Source organism: Nicotiana sylvestris, chromosome 8, assembly GCF_000393655.2.
Source record: "Nicotiana sylvestris chromosome 8, ASM39365v2, whole genome shotgun sequence".
NCBI lineage: Eukaryota > Viridiplantae > Streptophyta > Magnoliopsida > Solanales > Solanaceae > Nicotiana > Nicotiana sylvestris.
In genome coordinates this window covers 33,190,844-33,205,745 of record NC_091064.1, presented here as the reverse complement: position 1 = coordinate 33,205,745, position 14,902 = coordinate 33,190,844, and the positions used below count along the sequence as shown (strand labels likewise).

General features: G+C 38.2%; 1 pseudogene; it reads right to left on the bottom strand.

Annotated features, from left to right (window-relative positions):
• Positions 1-1,195: 1,195 nt before the first annotated feature.
• On the bottom strand, positions 1,196-13,131 carry LOC104248347 (RING-H2 finger protein ATL67-like; annotated as a pseudogene).
• Between the last annotated feature and the right edge of the window lie 1,771 nt (positions 13,132-14,902).

Here is a 14,902-nt window from a genome sequence, read left to right as displayed (position 1 = left end):
CTCCATAAATAATTAAAAGCAGTTTAAAAGATTAAAAATGCACAATATATTTTCAAATATGTAATAAATCAGATAATTAGGCCAATTATTAATAGTTAAGCGACTGTGCTAGAACCACGGAATCCGGGAATGCCGAACACCTTCTCCCGGGTTAACATAATTCCTTACCTAGTTTTTCTGGTTTCGCAGACTTTTAAATAAACTCAATTTTCTCGATTTGGAATTTAAAACAAACTGGTGACTTGGGACATCATAAATTATCCCAAGTGGCGACTCTGAAAATAAATAAATAATTTCATTTCGAATAATGTCACTAAAATTGAAAAAACTCCTTATATCCCTTCTCGAAAAAAAAGAGGTGTGACATATTCTACTATTTTATATGTGGTCTCTAGAAAGAACACTAAAAAAATAGGCTCTAAAATTTTAAAATTATATAAAATAAGCATTCCTCTTAATCTTAAATATATGATTTTTCTTCTTTCAAATCCGAAAAACTTGGACCTTAATGAGAATTTTGGATTGAGATAAAAAAATTTCCTCTTTATATTATAAAAATTTGTGTTATTCTATGATTATTAAATATATTTTAAATATCTTTACTATTAAATTATGATAAAAATTTCGTATGCATTTCTTAAAAAATATGAGATTTATTTTTGGAAACTTGTAGTTAATTTAATTTTATACGTATGAGGTATAATTTATTTATTGAAGATATTTTTTTAAATTTTCTTATCCTGATTGATGTAATTTTCTTATTGAATGTGTTATTTTACTTGTGTAAATTTATTTTTAATAGACAGAAAAGATTTAATTTCCTAGTAAAAATGTTAATTTTACTTGCATTGTTATAATAAAGGTGTGATTCCTTATTTAAAATGCTAATTACTTTTTTTTTTTTTATATTTAAAATATAATTTTTATTACAAATAAAAAAAAATACCTATTAGATTGACCCGAATGAACTCAAAAAAATCGAATAAAGGTCCCTAACAATTTTTTTATTAGTCACTATAATGTATATATTAAAGAAAATTACGCCACCTTTAAATCCTAAATCCTCCGGAAAGAGTGTAGGTGTTTTTTCACGGTTCATGATCATCTCTAGTACGTAGTGTAGATTCCGCAACTAGCGAGAAAAAAATCAATAGTTAATACAAGAAGTAAAGCTTTGAAAAGGAATTCTTCTCACTTCATACAAAAAAAAGGCACTATCAGCATTTAGCAGTAAATTCCAAGTGCCGTACACTTGGAAAACAAACTTATTCACACTTCCAAACTGCCAAAATTCCATAATTCTACCGCGTCATCCATTAGTCATCAATGCCTCCTCCGACCGTCGGAATACTGAGAAAGTGGGACCACCTCCGACAACGGCATCGGTAACGGAGAGTTCCGGCAAACTGGGCACGACGCGTTCAACTTCAGCCACGCGTCTACACACATCACATGAAAATAATGCTTACAGTCTGGTAACATCCTTAGCATCTCAGAATCCTTGTACTCACACAAACAAATAGTACACACGACGTCGTTCCCACTTCCATTTCTTTTGGAGTATACTAATTTCGGGTACGAGTTAATTACGGCTTGATCAAGGCCTAAAACAGTATTTTGGGATGAAATGTCGTCGTTTTCTTCTTCATCAGCATCAAAAATTACGCGGGGGAGATATATTCCGTTATTTTCCGTATTCCCATTTCGGGCATGGGCTTGGGCTTGACGGCGGCGGCAGAGCGACAGCAGAGGTAAGAGGGAAGGAGGAAAGTGGAGAGGAGGAAGAGGAAGCCTAGGGCAATTGCAATTGCGTAGCCCAGGCCGATTTTGTTGAGGTCTTGGATAATTGATAAGGATATTGGTGGTGGCTAGAGGAGGAGGAGGAGGTGGTGGGCCGCCGTAGATGGAGGAGGAAACGGTGGACATTGGGAGAAGAGGAAGAGTAGTGTTAAGAGGTCAATTAGATTAAGAGAAAGAAGAAAAGTGGGTGGGTGAGTGGCAGTGGCTTAGATGATGCATTAAATAGCGTGGTTTGAAAATGGAGAAAAAGTCATTTAATGGCCAACTTGGAAGTATAGAGATGATAGTGATGACTTTGCTGCATATTTGGTGTTTAGTCTAAAATGGTCAACCCAAAGCCAAGAATGTTGGCTCCTCTGTTCATATTTTGAGAAAATCGAAAAAATAAAAAGAATAAAACTTTTATGTATGTTCTTTTGCTGGATTGTCTTTTTATTAAAATATTTAGTGTAGAAATGAAGGACAATATAGGAAATACAGGAACTTTTGAGGTACTAGAATGATAATCATGGTATAGAAATTTGTATTCGTTCAATCCCTTGTAACAATAACAGTATAACTTATATGGGAATTGCCGTATTATTTTCCAACTCCAATGAACTGAGAAGGCCTTATATTGAAAAATTACATTGTTGTCAGCAAGAAATATTATACTTAGAGAAGGCCTTATATTGAAAATTACATTGTTGTCAGCAAGAAATATTATACTTACTCCGTAGTTTCACTCGACACGAAATTTAAGGAAAAAAAAGATTTTTGAAACTTGTGATCTTAAAAGCTTAAGGAATAAAATACATGACATTTGTATTGTTATAAAATCTTTTCATTAATGTTAAAATAGGTAAAATGAAGAGTTTAAATTGAATTATTTCCAAATTTAGAAATGTATCATTTATTTTGGAACAGACTAAAAAGGAAAGTACCTCATCTAATTTGAGACGAAGGGAGTATTAAGAATTTCAGGGGTATAATTGTAAACAAAATGTTATACCATTTTAAACCAAGCACTTAAGTTATACATCATATATTCAATTTTTAATACTAAGCACAGGATAAAAAATAATTTATATATTACAATCCCGATATTATTAATTTTTGCATTACTATTTTTTTGGTTGTAATTAAACGATTTTATTAATCACCAACGAGTCTATACAAAACCATAGTTGACAACTCAGTCCACTGTCTCAATTGGGTGTATCTACCTCTCCGTATAAATAACAAATAATCCACAAACTCCTATGTTTTAGCCTAATCGCTTAACTCAAAATTTGTAGTGTTCCAGAAGTTTTCGTGACTCGGCAGATGCTCACGTTACAGATGCATGCAACAGACCTAGCTATGTTTAGGGGTGACCCTAGGGAGATGGATCTGCGTGTACACCATCAAAAAAGAAATATGAGAAGGTGACCCAAAGAGGACGGATCCATATCCACACGCAAGCACGTCCAATTAAACATGTTACCAACCCGCATGGTCATAGGCTCAAGATCATAATCCGCCCGACGTGATCACATGCATATTAGTACAATCCACCCGGCGTGGTCATATGCACCCGGCGTGGTCATATGCACAACAATACAATCCGCCCGGCATGGTCACGAGCACCACAACACAATTCCCCCGACGTGGTCACATGCATAATAACACAATCCGTCCGGCGTGGTAACATGCATACTGTCCAATCATATCACAAAGGAGCAAATATATAAGGATGAGTGGCGAAGACAGGAATTTTCTCAAGGGTGTTCATACTTGAAATAAGTAAAAAATAATCCGATAAAGGGTGTTCAATACATGTTATGTACCTCTAAAATCCAATATTTTACCTATATAAACAGTGTAATTTACCGACAAAGGGTGGTCAGTTAACCACCCTAACCCAAGTGTGCCTTTGCCCCTGATAAGGATACATGTATGTGATGAATGAAATGAATAATAGATCTCATGCTCCTTGACTGGTATAAATGACATGCTAAAGTGTAGGCATGTGCAAATTGTACTATCACAACTCAAATCAGCAATTTCATCTCAGAAATAACAATTATCAAGTTCATTCAAGAAATTAATGTAACCTCAAACATGGCTCAACTAGTTCACAACAAGGTTACAAATATGAGAAACATTATAGCTTAAAACTTAACAGTCAATTCTAGGCACATCATATTTTAAGTACTACTCCGAATATGGATAAATACCTCGGTGCTCGCACATGGGCTCAAACCCCACACATATGCGTGTTTATAACACGTAACTATCATAAATAATTTAGGCAACTAGTGCCTTAACCAATTTTAGGCAAGATATTTACCTCAAGCAAGTCAAATCACTCCTCTAACAAGCCCTTTTTGTGCGTATCAAGCTCCGGATGGCTCAAAGCTAACAAAAATAACTTAATACCATCAATAATAGCTATAGGAAACAGTTCCAAATGATAAAGCTAAAGTCTTGAATCAAATATGTAAAGTCAACCCAGTGCTCGCACCGAGAACCCGACAAAATTTATAAATTCGAATACCCATTCAATTACGAGTCCTACCATACTAATTTCATCCAATTCCATCCACAAATCGACCCTAAAATCTACAAATCTCACTCTCCAATACCATGGTCTAAAATCTCCTAATTTTACTTCAAATTTACATAATCTAGGCGTAATAATCAATGGGTATCAATAGGAGTATTTATCAACAAAAGTGAATTGTAGCAAAAACCCTCTCAGAAATCGCCCTTAGCCGACTCTCAAAACTCTCCAAATGAGAAAAACCTCAAACCCTTCGATTTTAATAACCTGCCCATTTATCCCGCTTCTGCCCTTCATAAGTCCGCTTCTGCGGTCAAAAATGTGCATCTGCATAATTCACTTAAATCCCGACCTATCACTTCTATGGTCGGGCTCCCGCATTTATGCATCCACTTTTGCAGAGAATCTTCTGCACCTGAGGTCCCTCTGGTTTTGCGCTTCCCTCATCGCAGAAGTAACTTCGCTTCTGCAAAAACATTCACGCATCTGCGATCTCCCTGCTTCCAGATTTCCTCGGCATCTGCGTTCAACCTACCACTTCTGCTTCCTCGCACTTGCAGCAAAACCATCACAGGTGCAATTGCATCAGGTACCAGAAATTTCAGCCATCTCCTTAAGTGCAAACATGTTCTGTCATTCATCCGAATCATACCCGAGTCCCCCATAACCCCATCCAACAAACCAACAAGTCCTTAAACACAATACAAACTCGCTCAAAGCCTCAAATCACATCAAACAACACTAAAATCGCTAATCAATTATCGATTCAAGACTAATGAACAAATGAACTTCCAACTTCTAAAACTAATGCCGAATCATATCAAACTAATTAATTCTGAATGAGCTCAAATTTTGCACCCAATTAAAAAATGGAACAACGGATCTATCCCAACTCTAGGGAACCGAAATCTACACTCGATATCGACAAAATCAATTCTCGATCAAACATCCCAACATTCCAAACCTTCAACTTTCCGACTTTCGCCAAAAAGCCTCAAACCAATCCACGGACCTCCAAATTAATATCAGGACATACGCCTAAGTCTAAAATTATCATACAAAACTATCGAAGCCATCAAAACTCCATTTCAGAGTCGTCTACACAAAAGTCAAACTCTGGTCAACTCTTCCAACTTAAGCTTCCAACCTTGAGACTAAGTGTTTCAATTCACTCCGGAACATCCCAGAACCCAAACCAACCACTCCGGCAAGAGACAAAACCACAAACAAACATAGAAGAGGCAATAATTAGGGACAATACACAAAACGACCTGTCGGGTTGTTATGTTCTCCCCCTTTTAAGCAAATGTTCATCCTCGAATGGGTCTAGACTCATACCTGGAGTCTCAAATAGGTGTGGATATCTACTCTGCATCTATTGCTTGGTCTCCCATGTAGCATCCTCGACCGACTGACCTCTCCATTGTCCTTTACTGACGCTATGTTCTTTGACCTCAACTTCCGAATCTGTCGATCCAAAATGCCCACCGGCTCCACATTATAAGTCAAATCCCCATCTAACTAAACCATGCTGAAATTCATATATGCAACCTTCCTATTAGCACAACTCTTCTATTTGGATTGTGCTATGCGAAGCCGCTTCTGGATCAACTATACCTTCTCTAAGGCATCACAGATTAAATCATTTCCCAATAACTTAGCCTCCCTAGTCTTAAACCAAACAACCAAAGATCTCCTCCCATATAAGGCCTCATAAGGAGCTATATAGATACTCAACTAGAAGCTGTTGTTGTAGGCGAACTCTGCTAATGGAAGAAAACAATCCCATGATGTCGCGCCCCCCTTTTTGATGGGGGAAGAGGTTCGGGTTTCGACATTCACGGGGTGTAATGACTTATTTTATTTTGGGAATTGGGTATTTGAAGAGTCACCACCTAACGGACTATGGTGCGTTAGGGCACCTAGAGCATTAACTCTTGGGTTGGTTTGTATTACCAGAGATTAAGGTAATGGCTCGAAGTAACCTCGAGGGGAAGGTGTTAGGCACCCCTCTTGGTCCACAACTATGGGTCCCGACCGAACATAGATTCATAAATTAGTTCACATAAATAGTTGAATCAAATAAATTACAAGCAAAGCACGTTAGATAACTCAAGTAAAAAGATAAAGGTTTGGACAAGTTGTAAAATAAAGGTTTAAATAAAGAGAGGATTTGGGTAAGGAGGGGTCCTAGGATGGTTATCCTATAGGATCACCCTACGCAATGTCCAGTAAACACTCCTCAATGAGGGACTACACGTGACATTAATGCGTAGTCATCATATCCCATGTCTACTATTCCCATCCCCTTATTGATCATGCAAAGCGAGTGATTGGTCAATGGTTCCTATTCTGTGCTGCTACCCGTCCCTTCTTAATGGTCCTAGAGGGAGTTAGGACCTCTACCTATAGGTAGTTCTAGACGTACCCATAAGGTTTAGAAAGGCAAAAATTCTAAGGCATTATTTAAAACATTTAGGACTTTCACATAATGGGAGCAATTAAGAGGCTCAGAGTTTCCTCCTCAAACAAACACATAAGCAGCACGACTCAAACACAGTTAAGGTCTTTTATTAAACAATGTCCTAAAGCAGGATATCTAAATGAATATGCAGAAACAGGCAACCCCCTTTTTGAGACTCAGAAGTTACACCCTAGTGGTTGCCGAGGGGCTCTTTTTAAAAGCCTGTTAGAATCAGAAATGTTAAGCGACAGAGATAGTTTTAGAGAAATGCAATTATTGAAAATGCCCTAAGGCTTGCCTATATGCAAAATACTGGTGTCTATGTTAATGCAGAAAATAAACAGATTTTGAAATAGACTCCTTAAATACCTATAGGCATGATATCTAATGAGGTTGAGGCAATTTGAAAGAGCTTGTTTCAGAAAATGCTTAATACTTAATAAGACCAGTTTAAAAATGAACTAGGCGTAATGAAGTTGATTTGTTAGACTAAATTAAATTATCATACAGTATTGCAAGTAGAGATCCCTATAGGCATGATATCTAGGTGGATTACTGATTTTAATCGATTTGCAGCAACATACAGAAATACTCATTATAACTGAATCGGAATTGAGTCCTATAGGCATGACATCTATTATTGAACTAATTTAAGACATGATTGTTTGGAACCTATAAGCATGGTTTCTAACATGGCAGAATGCAAACCTTCTAGACATAGTTTCTACCTGATGAGCAAACAAACTTAAAAGTGAAATCCTATGGACATGATTTCTATTAGGCGAAGCAATCAGATTAAAGAGCAAACCTATGAGCATGTTTTCTATTAAAGCAGTCAGATTAAAGAGTGAAACCCTATGAGCATGTTTTCTATTGAGTAAAGCAGGCAGACTCTAAAAGTAAGATCCTAAGAGCAGGATTTCTACCCGCCCCATAAAGTATACATCTACCCATCCCTTTTACTAAATACCCCAAATTTCTACCCGTCTGGGATATATAAAACATTTGGCTGCAAACACATTACCCAACAAAGGTTTTAGGACTGGTTTAGGCATGCTCAGAAACAACTGACACTTGCATAGTCATAGAACCAATCATGAAGAACACAAACACATAGAAGGGTGATAGGGATTTGGGGATCTATGGGATATAAAATGGTAAGTACACAACAAGTAAGAGATAAATGGTAATGCATGCTCAGAAACACACGTAAGGGGAATGTACTAATCTAAAGGAAGGGGAAGACATAATAACATGTTGATAATGTAACTCTTAACTACAAATTTCACAACAGAAAGACAAATAGAAACAAACCAGAAACCAGAGAAACTGAAACAATATGAGAAACATGTTGTTATTGGAACTTTAAATTGAAACTAGGACATACCAGTGAAGAGGAGAGTAAGCAGAATGAAAGAACAAAAGAGCATAAATGGTTATCCTTGGCTTGCAGCCGGCTAACAGTAGCAGATAATACACGAGAGAGCAGAGATTTTTAGTAAGAGAGATAGTTTTTAAAACCAAGTGTTCCTGTTTATGCTAATGAAAGACTAGAGTATTTATAGTTAAAACAGGTAGTAAAATGAGGTAAGAATCATAGTAGCATGGTAATTAAGGAACTCAGAATGAGTCAGTCAGAAATCAAGGCAAGTACTCCTTAAGTTAAGGGAGTTAACTCAAACGGTAAGAACCAATATATAAGGCAAGAAAGATAAGTACATGATTTATAGGGAAAGAATCAAAATTCAATAAGCATAGAGTAGTCAATTAGGACTAAGTTCAGCAAATTCTAATTAAGGAAAGGATTCAGTCAGAATAAAATACCACAACAAATAAGGTAGAGAATCAGTCAATTTAAACAGACGAGGTAGAATTTTAGGGTTTTAAAAGAAAATATTTCAATCAAATCATCAATTAAGGAAATCATAATCTATCAAGAGGGAGTCATGATTCTATATTTTAACATATAAATAGAGAAGAACAACAGACGTAGCAAACATGCAAGGTCAACCATATCGACAGAAAGAAGCAAGAGATGAATAATCAAGATGAATACAATCACATAGAGGTGATACAAGTAGGCTAAAGACTCAGTAGAAAACTCATTCGAAGCATGGTAACCATAGAAACTTAACAAAAATCAAGTAGTCATGCTAACATACAGAACAAAACAAAGAAGATCTATGATATTAGGGCTTTTAAAAGAGTCGAGTTGAAAAAGCATTAAGAACATAAAATCATTCAAGATATGCGAGGAAAGAGGTTTAAACATAAAGAAAAATATGTTTAAACAAGTGTAGAAGAAACTCCGAGAAACCTTAACTTTAAAGAAAGTAAAACAGTTTAAAGTTGAGGATTTTTCAGAAGAAGTTTGAGAATAGTGTAAAACATAGAAAGAAACAGACTTAAATAGTTATAAAGAGGACAGATCTGAGAGATATAAACAAAAGTTAGGGTTTCAAAGGAAACCTGCTATAAGCTTCAAAGATCGTAACATATATGGTGTGATTTTGCCCAAAATCACACCGGAGAAGCCGTGAACAACCAAACCAGAAATCCTAGATACAAATCGGCATGGACCAGGGCCCTTGAAGACCTCAGAGATGATGAGCAAGGCGATGGAGGGACCATTGGAGGCTTGGGGTTGAAAGGTGGTCGCCGGAGATGGCCGAAGCGGGAGGCAGTGGTTGAAGAAAGATTAGGGTTAGGTTGAGAGAGAAGAGAAGGATGAGAGCATCTGAAGGCGGCAAATTTGGGAAATGACCTAGGGTTAGGGGTTGTATGAATTAAAAAAGGTAAGAAGTGATGTGGGTCGTTGATCTAGGAGATCAACGACCAGGATTTAATCGGGTAAATGGGTTCCGGGTTTGGGTAGGAGTTTATAGGGTCTGGGTAAGATTGACTGGGCAGGAAATTGGGTTGGGGATTGGGTCCAATTTGGCTAAAATTGAAAGCCAAATCTGGCTATAAATTAAATAGCCATTTTCCCTATTTTAATTATAATAAATAATAAATAGTTTTCTGAAAATAATTTTTATATAAAAAAATGATTTAAAATATGTAACTATCATTTTAAAAATATAGGGGCCAAAATTTACACATATAAAATATAATTATACATTAAAATGTGTCAACATTGCAATTATGTGCAATTTAGCTTAAAAATACTAAATGTAATTATAAAAATGCATAAAAAAATATATTAGCCATATTTTGGTATAAGTATAGAAATTATATGAATAAATCATTATAACTATAATTTTGGAAATAATTATCGGGGATTTCATGAATAAAAAGGGAGAAAATAAATCAATTTAAATCCTTAAAATTATGGGAAAATTATAAACCTTGTGCATGCTTATATATGCATATATATATATATATATATATATGCTATTTTGAAGGTATTTATGCATATAAAAAATATATAGGGAAAAATTGGGTATCAACAACTGCCCCTCTTTACCCGGGAAGGATGAAAGAGTTTTCGGGTAAAGAAATGATGGCCAATTTTGACCAGATGGGATGTTTTGAAAGACAAAGGCCGGACTCTGGTTTTTGAGTTGCCTACATATCCCTGGTTTTACAGGAATTAGGCCCTGTGTAGTTCTGGATTCACTCGTGGAGTATGCCGATGAAATTATTGCAAGAACGGACACGAGATGTGGAAGCGGCTATGATGAGCGGTTAAGGCTCGGGACGGCTAGAGGGAACTGGAGCGAGATCACTCCTTCTAGGATAGCGGTTGCTTACTGGTTACCTGCAGATAAAAGATGCTACAAACATATTTGCGAAAATTTAAACATGATGCAGATTCCATTTAGACCATGAAGGTTGTCTTCGGAGGATTAAAGATGACGTCCTTGGACCATGACGTTCTGGGCCATGAATTGTTTAGTGAGGGATTCGCAGGCCATGAAATGGTGTTCTCGGGCCATGAAAATGGTGCCTCCGAACCATGACACCTTTGAATAATGATATGCAAATTTGAGAGATCCTCAGGCCATGGCATGTTGTCTTCCGGCTATGAGGATGGTGCCTTTAGACTATGATGCCTTTGGATAGATTGGCGATGTTTCAGCCCATGATATGCAATAGTATGATGTAACAAGACAAGGCTTAGTCTTGCTAAGTGGAGGGTAGAGCTTAGCCCTATTGAAAAGCAAGTAGATAGAGCAATATTGGTGCAAACGGGGACATTGCTTAGTCCCGTGCAAGCGGGGAGGCAAGGATTAGCCTTATGTAGATATAGAGTCCGGGATTAGACTCATGCAACTATGGAGTCAAGGATTAGACTCATGCGAATAATAGGCAGGGGTTAGCCTTATGCAAAATATGGAGTCCGGGATTAGACTCATGCAAATATGGATTCAGGGATTAGACTCATGCAGGATTGGAGACAGAGCTTAGTCTCATGCAAAGAGAAGGCTGTGCTTAGCCTTATGCAGATATGGAGTCAGGGATTAGACTCATGCAAATATGGAGACAGGTTTTAGTCTCATGCAGAGAGAAGGCAGTGCTTAGCCTTATGCAAATATGGAGTTCTAGCTTAAACTCATACAAAAAGAAGGCAGTGCTTAGCTTTATGCAAATATGGAGTCCGAGATTAGACTCATGCAAGATTGGAGACAGAGCTTAGTCTCATGAAAATGTGGAGTCAAGGATTAGACTCATGCAAATGTGGAGTCAGAGATTAGACTCATGCAAAGAGAGAATAACAGATAAGGGTAGAGTATGTCTTAGCTAGGATATGTTCAGTGTCTGATGGCCGGATGGATGGGGAATTTGCTTTGTGCACATATGTTTTGCGAATGCTACCATTATGTCAAATGTTCCTGCGTTCAAAGAATAATTGTAAGTTTTATGAGGGGATTTTGGTTCTTGCTTCGTCTGCCGGCCTTGCTCCGCTCCGCTCTGGAAGCCCCCTTAGATAACACCTGACCATTATGAAAATAGAATTTTCGAAAAATATGCATTCATTGATAAAATAGAATCGTTCTGGAAGCGTATTGATATATCAAGTAGTTTTTGATGAACTTAACGACTGTGACACATTTCAAAGGCATTGCAGCTCTCTTATGTTGGAATTTTGAGGGTCCTCCTCAAAATTCTGCCCTAGTATGGTAGATGATTTTAATTGTTTGCGGATGGCGGACCCTGCTTAATCTTCTTCGGAATTTTGAGAATCCTTCTCAAAATTCTGCCCCAGTTCTTGACTGACTACTGACTTCCTGGCATGTGATGGCACTGGTTGGGCTTGCTCTAGAATTTTGAGGACTCTCCTCAAAATTCTGGCCCAATATATGTTTTTAGGGAAAATAAAATTTTATTATGATATGACCGAACCCATAAGGCTGCCTACTTATCCCCTCTTAAACGGGAATAAGGTCAAGGGTAGTTCAATTACATCAGAAAGAAAATGCAAATTAATCTAAGCATAGTATCTCTTGACTGCGTCTGAATTGATTGGTTTTGGCCAGATCTCTCCATCCATCTCTGCAAGTATGAATGCTCCCCTTGTCAGGACCCTGTGAACCATGTACGATCCTTGCCAGTTGGGAGAGAATTTCCCTTTGGCTTCGTCTTGGTGTGGGAAGATTTTCTTCAATACCAGCTACCCTGGTGCGAACTGTCTTGGTTTGACTCTTTTGTTGAAAGCTCTAGACATTCTGTTCTGATAAAGTTGGCCGTGACACACTACGTTCATTCTCTTTCGATTGATAAGGGCCAATTGTTCATAGCATCTCCTTACCCATTCTGCATCGCTGATCTCAGCTTCCTGTATGACTCTTAAAGAAGGAATCTCTACCTTGACTGGGATGACAGCCTTGGTACCATAAACCAGCATGTAGGGGGTTGCCCCAGCTGATGTACGAACTATGGTGCGGTACCCTAACAGAGCAAAGGGTAACTTCTCATGCCACTGCTTGTGATTCTCTACCATTTTCCTTAGTATCTTCTTAATGTTTTTGTTGGCGGCTTCTACGGCTCCATTCATATGAGGTCTGTAGGCGGTGGAATTCTTGTGTTTGATTTTGAAAGTTTCACATATAGCTTTCATCAGATCACTGTTGAGGTTGGCGGTATTGTTAGTAATAGTGGACTCAGGAACTCCGAATCGGCAGACAATATGATTCTTGACAAAATCTGCAACGACTTTCTTGGTTATAGCTTTGTAAGATGCAACTTCTACCCATTTTGTGATGTAATCAATGGCTACTAGAATAAACCGGTGTCCGTTTGAAGCAGTGGGCTCAATCAGACCAATAACATCCATTCCCCAGGCGGCGAAAGGCCAAGGTAAGCTTGTTGCATTGAGCTCGCTTGGCGGCACTTTTATCATGTTGGCATGCACTTGACACTGAAAGCATTTGCGGACATACTAAATACAATCCGTCTCCATGGTCATCCAGAAGTAACCGACTCTAAGTATCTTCTTAGCCAAGATGAAGCCGTTCATGTGCGGACCACAGGTCCTAGCATACACATCCTCAAGTAGCTTAGAAGCTTCCTTTGCATCGACACACCTTAGTAAACCCAAATCCGGGTTTCTTCTGTACAAGTTTCCTTCGCTATAGAAGAAGTGATTTGAAAATTTCCGGAGCGTGTGTTTCCGAGTGTGATTTGCATGCTCTAGGTATTTTCCTTTTGATAAATACTCCTTGATGTCATGGAACCAAGGCTTTCCATCCACTTCTTTCTCAACATGAGCACAATATGCCGGCTGATTACGGTTCCTCACCAGGATGGGATCAATATAGTTCTTATCTGGATGTTGTATCATGAATGACAAAGTGGCTAATGAGTCGGCAAACTCATTCTGAATTCTTGGCACATGTCGGAATTCTATCTTTGTGAACCTCCTTTTCAATTCCTGCACATGGTGCAGATATGGAAATATCTTGGAATTCTTGGTGGCCCACTCTCCTTGTACCTGGTGCGCAAGCAAATCTGAGTCACCGATCACCAATAATTGAATGCTCATGTCGACTGCCATGTTGAGCCCTAGAATGCATGCTTCATATTCCGCCATGTTGTTGGTTTAGGGAAATCTGAGTTTAGCAGATACGGGATAATGCTGACCCGTTTCTGACACCAAAACTGCTCCAATGCTTACTCCTTTGAAATTTGCAGCTCCATCAAAGAACATCCTCGAACCGCCATATGCTTCAGTAATGTCTTCTCCTACGAATGATACTTCTTCATCAGGAAAATATGTTTTCAAAGGTTTGTATTCTCCTCCTACCGGATTTTCAGCGAGGTGATCTGCCAATGCTTGTCCCTTGACTGCCTTTTGAGTTACACAGACGATGTCGAACTCACTCAGTAGTATCTGCCATTTAGCTAACTTCCCAGTAGGCATGGGCTTCTAAAATATGTACTTTAGGGGATCCATCCTGGATATAAGGTATATGGTGTAGGCACAAAAATAATGCCTCAATTTCTGGGCTGTCCAGGTCAAAGCACAGCAAGTGCGTTCAAGTAGAGAATAGCGTGCTTTATAAGGTGTGAATTTCTTACTCAAGTAAAATATGGCTTGCTCCTTTCTTCCTGTTTCATCATGTTGACCCAGAATACATCCGAAAGCTCCATCTAACACGGATAGATAAAGTAGCAAAGGTCATCTTGGTTCTGGCGGGACCAGAACTGGTGGTGTGGACAGGTATTCCTTGTTCTTGTCAAAAGCTTTCTGACAATCCTTGGTCCAACTCGTCTCGGCATCTTTCCTCAACATCTTGAAGATGGGCTCACATATTACTGTGGACTGTGCTATGAATTGACTGAAGTAGTTGAGTCGTCCCAGGAAGCTCATCAAGTCCTTTTTGCGTTTAGTGGTAGTAACTCCTGAATAGCTTTGACTTTAGTCGGATCTAGCTCGATCCCTCGACGACTGACAATGAATCCCAATACTCTCCTGCGGGAACCCTGAATGCACACTTTGCGGGGTTCAACTTCAAATTGTACCTCCTGAGCCTGTCGAAGAATTTCCTCAAGTCTTCTATGTTATTTGCGGCTCTCTTGGATTTGATAATGGCGTCGTCCACATATACCTCTATTTCCTTGTGTATCATATCATGAAAGATGGTTGTCATGGCCCTCATGTAAGTATTCCC